Below are 12,131 nucleotides of genomic sequence, written 5' to 3' on the forward strand. Positions count from 1 at the left end.
TATCAACACTACATCACTATATCAACACCACATCACTATATCAACACTACATTACTATATCAACACTATATCAACATTACATCACTATATCAACACCACATCACTATATCAACACTACATCACTACAACATTACATCACTATATCAACACCACATCACTATATCAACACTACATCACTATATCAACACTACATCACTATATCAACACTACATCACTACAACACTACATCACTATATCAACACTACATCACTATATCAACACTACATCACTACAACACTATCACTATATCAACACTACATCAACACTACATCACTATATCAACACTACATCACTATATCAACACTATATCACTATATCAACAATACATCACTATATCAACACCACATCACTATCTCATGACTATATCAACACTACATCACTATATCAACACCACATCACTATATCAACACCACATCACTATATCAACACTACATCACTATATCAACACTACATCACTATATCAACACTACATCAACACTACATCACTATATCAACACTACATTACTATATCAACACTATATCAACACTACATCACTATATCAACACCACATCACTATATCAACACTACATCACTATATCAACACTATATCAACACTACATCACTATATCAACACTACATTACTATATCAACACTATATCAACATTACATCACTATATTAACACCACATCACTATATCAACACTACATCACTATATCAACACTATATCAACACTACATCACTATATCAACACTACATCACTATATCAACACTATATCAACATTACATCACTATATCAACACCAAATCACTATATCAACACCACGTCACTATATCAACACTACATCACTATATCAACACTATATCAACACTACATCACTATATCAACACTATATCAACACTATATCAACACTACATAACTATATCAACACCACATCACTATATCAACACTACATTACTATATCAACACTATATCAACATTACATCACTATATCAACACCACATCACTATATCAACACTACATCACTATATCAACACTACATAACTACAACACTACATCACTATATCAACACCACGTCACTATATCAACACTATATCAACACTATATCAACACTACATCAAAACTACATCACTATATCAACACCACGTCACTATATCAACACTATATCAACACTACATCACTACATCAACACTACATCACTATATCAACACTATATCACTATATCAACACTACATCACTACAACACTACATCACTATATCAACACTATATCACTATATCAACACTACATCACTATCAACACTATATCAACACTACATCACTATATCAACACCACATCACTATATGAAAACTACATCACTATATCAACACTATATCAACACTACATCACTATATCAACACCACATCACTATATCAACACTACATTACTATATCAACACTATATCAACACTACATCACTATATCAACACCACATCACTATATCAACACTACATCACTATATAAACACTACATCACTACAACACTATATCAACACTATATCACTATATCAACACTACATCACTACAACACTACATCATTATATCAACACTACATCACCAACACTACATCACCAACACTACATCACTACAACACTACATCACTATATCAACACTACATCACTATATCAACACTACATCACTATAACAACACTACATCACTATATCAACACTATATCATCACTATATCAACACCACATCTTTATATCAACACTACATCACTATATCAACACTATATCACTATATTAACACTACATCACTATATCAACACTATATCAACACTGCATCACTATATCAACACTATATCAACACTACATCACTATATCAACACTACATCACTATAGCAACACTACATCACTATAGCAACACTACATCACTATATCAACACTACATCACTACAACACTACATCACTATATCAACACTACATCACTATATCACTATATCAACACTACATCACTATATCAACTCTACATCACTATATCAACACTACATCACTATATCAACACTACAACACTATATCAACACTACATCACTATATCAACACCACATCACTACATTACTATATCAACACTACATCACTATATCAACACTACATCACTATATCAACACCACATCACTATATCATCACTATATCAACAATACATCACTATATCAACACCGCATCACTATATCAACACTACATCACTATATCAACACTACATCACTATATCAACAATACATCAGCACTACATCACTATATCAACACTACATCACTATATCAACACCACATCACTATATCAGAACTACATCACTATATCAACACTATATCAACACTACATCACTATATCAACACCACATCACTATATCAACACTACATTACTATATCAACACTATATCAACACTACATCACTATATCAACACCACATCACTATATCAACACTACATCACTATATAAACACTACATCACTACAACACTCTATCAACACTATATCACTATATCAACACTACAACACTACATCACTATATCAACACTACATCACCAACACTACATCACCAACACTACATCACTACAACACTACATCACTATATCAACACTACATCACTATATCAACAGTATATCATCACTATATCAACACCACATCACTATATCAACACTACATCACTATATCAACACTATATCACTATATTAACACTACATCACTATATCAACACTATATCAACACTGCATCACTATATCAACACTATATCAACACTACATCACTATATCAACACTACATCACTATAGCAACACTACATCACTATAGCAACACTACATCACTATAGCAACACTACATCACTATATCAACACCACATCACTATATCAACACTACATCACTATATCAACACTACATCACTATATCAACACTACAACACTACATCACTATATCAACACTACATCACTATATCACTATATTAACACTACATCACTATATCAACACTACATCACTATATCAACACTACATCACTATATCAACACGACATCACTATATCAACACCACGTCACTATATCAACACTACTTCACTATATCAACACTATATCACTATATCAACACTACATCACTATATCAACACTATATCAACACTATATCAACACTACATAACTATATCAACACCACATCACTATATCAACACTACATTACTATATCAACACTATATCAACATTACATCACTATATCAACACCACATCACTATATCAAAACTACATCACTATATCAACACTACATAACTACAACACTACATCACTATATCAACACCACGTCACTATATCAACACTATATCAACACTAATTCAACACTACATCAAAACTACATCACTATATCAACACCACGTCACTATATCAACACTATATCAACACTACATCACTACATCAACACTACATAACTATATCAACACTATATCACTATATCAACACTACATCACTACAACACTACATCACTATATCAACACTATATCACTATATCAACACTACATCACTATCAACACTATATCAACACTACATCACTATATTAACACCACATCACTATATCAACACTATATCAACACTACATCAACACTATATCAACACTACATCACTATATCAACACCACATCACTATATCAACACTACATTACTATATCAACACTATATCAACACTACATCACTATATCAACACCACATCACTATATCAACACTACATCACTATATAAACACTACATCACTACAACACTATATCAACACTATATCACTATATCAACACTACATCACTACAACACTACATCATTATATCAACACTACATTACCAACACTACATCACCAACACTACATCACTACAACACTACATCACTATATCAACACTACATCACTATATCAACAGTATATCATCACTATATCAACACCACATCACTATATCAACACTACATCACTATATCAACACTATGTCACTATATTAACACTACATCACTATATCAACACTATATCAACACTGCATCACTATATCAACACTATATCAACACTACATCACTATAGCAACACTACATCACTATATCAACACTACATCACTACAACACTATATCACTATATCAACACTACATCAACACTACATCACTATATCAACACTACATCACTATATCAACACTACATCACTACATCAACACTACATCACTATATCAACACTACATTACTATATCAACACCACATCACTATATCATCACTATATCAACACTACATCACTATATCAACTCCACATCACTATATCAACACTACATCACTATATCAACACTACATCACTATATCAACACTACATCAACACTACATCTCTATATCAACACTACATCACTATATCAACACTATATCAACATTACATCACTATATCAACACCAAATCACTATATCAACACCACGTCACTATATCAACACTACATCACTATATCAACACTATATCACTATATCAACACTACATCACTATATCAACACTATATCAACACTATATCAACACTACATAACTATATCAACACCACATCACTATATCAACACTACATTACTATATCAACACTTTATCAACATTACATCACTATATCAACACCACATCACTATATCAACACTACATCACTATATCAACACTACATAACTACAACACTACATCACTATATCAACACCACGTCACTATATCAACACTATATCAACACTATATCAACACTACATCAAAACTACATCACTATATCAACACCACGTCACTATATCAACACTATATCAACACTACATCACTACATCAACACTACATCACTATATCAACACTATATCACTATATCAACACTACATCACTACAACACTACATCACTATATCAACACTATATCACTATATCAACACTACATCACTATCAACACTATATCAACACTACATCACTATATCAACACCACATCACTATATGAAAACTACATCACTATATCAACACTATATCAACACTACATCACTATATCAACACTACATCACTATATCAACACTACATCACCAACACTACATCACCAACACTACATCACTACAACACTACATCACTATATCAACACTACATCACTATATCAACAGTATATCATCACTATATCAACACCACATCACTATATCAACACTACATCACTATATCAACACTATGTCACTATATTAACACTACATCACTATATCAACACTATATCAACACTGCATCACTATATCAACACTATATCAACACTACATCACTATAGCAACATTACATCACTATAGCAACACTACATCACTATAGCAACACTACATCACTATAGCAACACTACATCAATATATCAACACCACATCACTATATCAACACTACATCACTATATCAACACTACATCACTATATCAACACTACATCACTACAACACTACATCACTATATCAACACTACATCACTATATCACTATATCAACACTACATCACTATATCAACACTACATCACTATATCAACACTACATCACTATAGCAACACTACATCACTATATCAACACTACATCACTACAACACTATATCACTATATCAACACTACATCAACACTACATCACTATATCAACACTACATCACTATATCAACACTACATTACTACATCAACACTACATCACTATATCAACACTACATTACTATATCAACACCACATCACTATATCATCACTATATCAACACTACATCACTATATCAACTCCACATCACTATATCAACACTACATCACTATATCAACACTACATCACTATATCAACACTACATCAACACTACATCTCTATATCAACACTACATTACTATATCAACACTATATCAACATTACATCACTATATCAACACCACATCACTATATCAACACTACATCACTACAACACTACATCAACACTACATCACTATATCAACACCACATCACTATATCAACACCACGTCACTATATCAACACTACGTCACTATATCAACACCACATCACTATATCAACAATACATCACTATATCAACACCACTTCACTATATCAACACCACATCACTATATCAACACCACATCACTATATCAACACTACATCACTATATCAACACTATATCACTATATCAACACTATATCAACACTACATCACTATATCAACACCACATCACTATATCAACACTACATTACCATATCAACACTATATCAACATTACATCACTATATCAACACCACATCACTATATCAAAACTACATCACTATATCAACACTATATCAACACTACATCACTATATCAACACCACATCACTATATCAACACTACATTACTATATCAACACTATATCAACACTACATCACTATATCAACACCACATCACTATATCAACACTACATCACTACAGCACTATATCAACACTATATCACTATATCAACACTACATCACTACAACACTACATCACTATATCAACACTACATCACTATATCACTATATCAACACTACATCACTATATCAACACTACATCACTATATCAACACTACATCACTACATCAACACTACATCACTATATCAACACTACATCACTATATCAACACCACATCACTATATCATCACTATATCAACACTACATCACTATATCAACTCCACATCACTATATCAACACTACATCACTATATCAACACTACATCACTATATCAACACTACATCAACACTACATCACTAAATCAACACTACATCACTATATCAACACTACATCACTACATCAACACTACATCACTACAACACTACATCAACACTACATCACTATATCAACACCACATCACTATATCAACACCACGTCACTATATCAACACTACATCACTATATCAACACTACATCACTATATCAACACCACGTCACTACATCAACACTACATCACTATATCAACACTACATCACTATATCAACTCCACATCACTATATCAACACTACATCACTATATCAACACTACATCACTATATCAACACTACATCAACACTACATCACTATATCAACACTACATCACTATATCAACACTACATCACTATATCAACTCCACATCACTATATCAACACTACATCACTATATCAACACTACATCACTATATCAACACTACATCAACACTACATCACTATATCAACACTACATCACTATATCAACACTACATTACTATATCAACACTACATCACTATATCATCACTATATCAACACTACATCACTATATCAACACTACATTACTATATCAACACTACATCACTATATCATCACTATATCAACACTACATCACTATATCAACACCACATCACTATATCAACACTACATCACTACAACACTACATCAATACTACATCACTATATCAACACCACATCACTATATCAACACCACATCACTATATCAACACTACATCACTATATCAACACTACATCACTATATCAACACCACGTCACTATATCAACACCACATCACTATATCAACACTACATCACTATATCAACACCACATCACTATATCAACACCACATCTCTATATCAACACCACGTCACTATATCAACACTACATCACTATATCAACACTATATCAATATATCAACACTACATACTATATCAACACTATATCAACACTATATCAACACTACATCACTATATCAACACCACATCAATTATATCAACACTACATTACTATATCAACACTATATCAACATTATATCACTATATCAACACCACATCACTATATCAAAACTACATCACTATATCAACACTATATCAACACTACATCACTATATCAACACCACATCACTATATCAACACTACATTACTATATCAACACTATATCAACACTACATCACTATATCAACACCACATCACTATATCAACACTACATCACTATATAAACACTACATCACTACAACACTATATCAACACTATATCACTATATCAACACTACATCACTACAACACTACATCACTATAAAAACACTACATCACCATATCAACACTATATCATCACTATATCAACACCACATCACTATATCAACACTACATCACTATATCAACACTATATCACTATATTAACACTACATCACTGTATCAACACTATATCAACACTGCATCACTATATCAACACTATATCAACACTACATCACTATATCAACACTACATCAGTATAGCAACACTACATCACTATAGCAATACTACATCACTATATCAACACTACATCACTACAACACTACATCACTATATCAACACTACTTCACTATATCACTATATCATCACTACATCACTATATCAACACTACATCACTATATCAACACTATATCACTATATCAACACTACAGCACTATAGCAACACTACATCACTATATCAACACTACAACACTATATCAACACTACATCACTATATCAACACAAAATCACTACATTACTATATCAACACTACATCACTATATCAACACTACATCACTATATCAACACCACATCACTATATCATCACTATATCAACACTACATCACTATATCAACACCACATCACTATATCAACACTACATCACTATATCAACACTACATCACTATATCAACACTACATCAGCACTACATCACTATATCAACACTACATCACTATATCAACACCACATCACTATATCAAAACTACATCACTATATCAACACTATATCAACACTACATCACTATATCAACACCACATCACTATATCAACACTACATCACTATATAAACACTACATCACTACAACATTATATCAACACTATATCACTATATCAACACTACAACACTACATCCCTATATCAACACTACATCACTACAACACTACATCACTATATCAACACTACTTCACTATATCACTATATCATCACTACATCACTATATCAACACTACATCACTATATCAACACTATATCACTATATCAACACTACAGCACTATAGCAACACTACATCACTATATCAACACTACAACACTATATCAACACTACATCACTATATCAACACAAAATCACTACATTACTATATCAACACTACATCACTATATCAACACTACATCACTATATCAACACCACATCACTATATCATCACTATATCAACACTACATCACTATATCAACACCACATCACTATATCAACACTACATCACTATATCAACACTACATCACTATATCAACACTACATCAGCACTACATCACTATATCAACACTACATCACTATATCAACACCACATCACTATATCAAAACTACATCACTATATCAACACTATATCAACACTACATCACTATATCAACACCACATCACTATATCAACACTACATCACTATATAAACACTACATCACTACAACATTATATCAACACTATATCACTATATCAACACTACAACACTACATCCCTATATCAACACTACATCACTACAACACTACATCACTATATCAACACTACATCACTATATCACTATATCAACACTACATCACTATATCAACACTACATCACTATATCAACACTACATCACTATATCAACACTACATCACTATATCAACACTACATCACTATAGCAACACTACATCACTATATCAACACTACATCACTATATCAACACTACAACACTATATCACTATATCAACACTACATCACTATATCAACACTACATCACTATATCAACACTACATCACTACATTACTATATCAACACTACATCACTATATCAACACTACATCACTATATCAACACAAAATCACTACATTACTATATCAACACTACATCACTATATCAACACTACATCACTATATCAACACCACATCACTATATCATCACTATATCAACACTACATCACTATATCAACACCACATCACTATATCAACACTACATCACTATATCAACACTACATCACTATATCAACACTACATCAGCACTACATCACTATATCAACACTACATCACTATATCAACACCACATCACTATATCAAAACTACATCACTATATCAACACTATATCAACACTACATCACTATATCAACACCACATCACTATATCAACACTACATTACAATATCAACACTATATCAACACTACATCACTATATCAACACCACATCACTATATCAACACTACATCACTATATAAACACTACATCACTACAACATTATATCAACACTATATCACTATATCAACACTACAACACTACATCACTATATCAACACTACATCACTACAACACTACATCACTATATCAACACTACATCACTATATCACTATATCAACACTACATCACTATATCAACACTACATCACTATATCAACACTACATCACTATATCAACACTACATCACTATAGCAACACTACATCACTATATCAACACTACATCACTATATCAACACTACAACACTATATCACTATATCAACACTACATCACTATATCAACACTACATCACTATATCAACACCACATCACTATATCAACACTACATCACTATATCAACACTACATCACTATATCAACACTACATCAACACTACATCATTATATCAACACTACATCACTATATCAACACTACATTACTATATCAACACTACATCACTATATCATCACTTTATCAACACTACATCACTATATCAACACCACATCACTATATCAGCACTACATTACCATATCAACACTATATCAACACTACATCACTATATCAACACCACATCACTATATCAACACTACATCACTACAGCACTATATCAACACTATATCACTATATCAACACTACATCACTACAACACTACATCACTATATCAACACTACATCACTATATCACTATATCAACACTACATCACTATATCAACACTACATCACTATATCAACACTACATCACTACATCAACACTACATCACTATATCAACACTACATCACTATATCAACACCACATCACTATATCATCACTATATCAACACTACATCACTATATCAACTCCACATCACTATATCAACACTACATCACTATACCAACACTACATCACTATATCAACACTACATCAACACTACATCACTATATCAACACTACATCACTATATCAACACTACATCACTATATCAACACTACATCACTACATCAACACTACATCACTACAACACTACATCAACACTACATCACTATATCAACACCACATCACTATATCAACACCACGTCACTATATCAACACTACATCACTATATCAACACTACATCACTATATCAACACCACGTCACTACATCAACACTACATCACTATATCAACACTACATCACTATATCAACTCCACATCACTATATCAACACTACATCACTATATCAACACTACATCACTATATCAACACTACATCAACACTACATCACTATATCAACACTACATCACTATATCAACACTACATTACTATATCAACACTACATCACTATATCATCACTATATCAACACTACATCACTATATCAACACTACATTACTATATCAACACTACATCACTATATCATCACTATATCAACACTACATCACTATATCAACACCACATCACTATATCAACACTACATCACTACAACACTACATCAACACTACATCATTATATCAACACCACATCACTATATCAACACCACGTCACTATATCAACACTACATCACTATATCAACACTACATCACTATATCAACACCACGTCACTATATCAACACCACATCACTATATCAACACTACATCACTATATCAACACCACATCACTATATCAACACCACATCTCTATATCAACACCACGTCACTATATCAACACTACATCACTATATCAACACTATATCAATATATCAACACTACATCAATTATATCAACACTACATTACTATATCAACACTATATCAACATTATATCACTATATCAACACCACATCACTATATCAAAACTACATCACTATATCAACACTATATCAACACTACATCACTATATCAACACCACATCACTATATCAACACTACATTACTATATCAACACTATATCAACACTACATCACTATATCAACACCACATCACTATATCAACACTACATCACTACAACACTACATCACTATATCAACACTACATCACTATATCACTATATCAACACTACATCACTATATCAACACTACATCACT

This window comes from Salmo salar, chromosome 04, assembly GCF_965601325.2.
Source record: "Salmo salar chromosome 04, fSalSal1, whole genome shotgun sequence".
Classification (NCBI taxonomy): domain Eukaryota; kingdom Metazoa; phylum Chordata; class Actinopteri; order Salmoniformes; family Salmonidae; genus Salmo; species Salmo salar.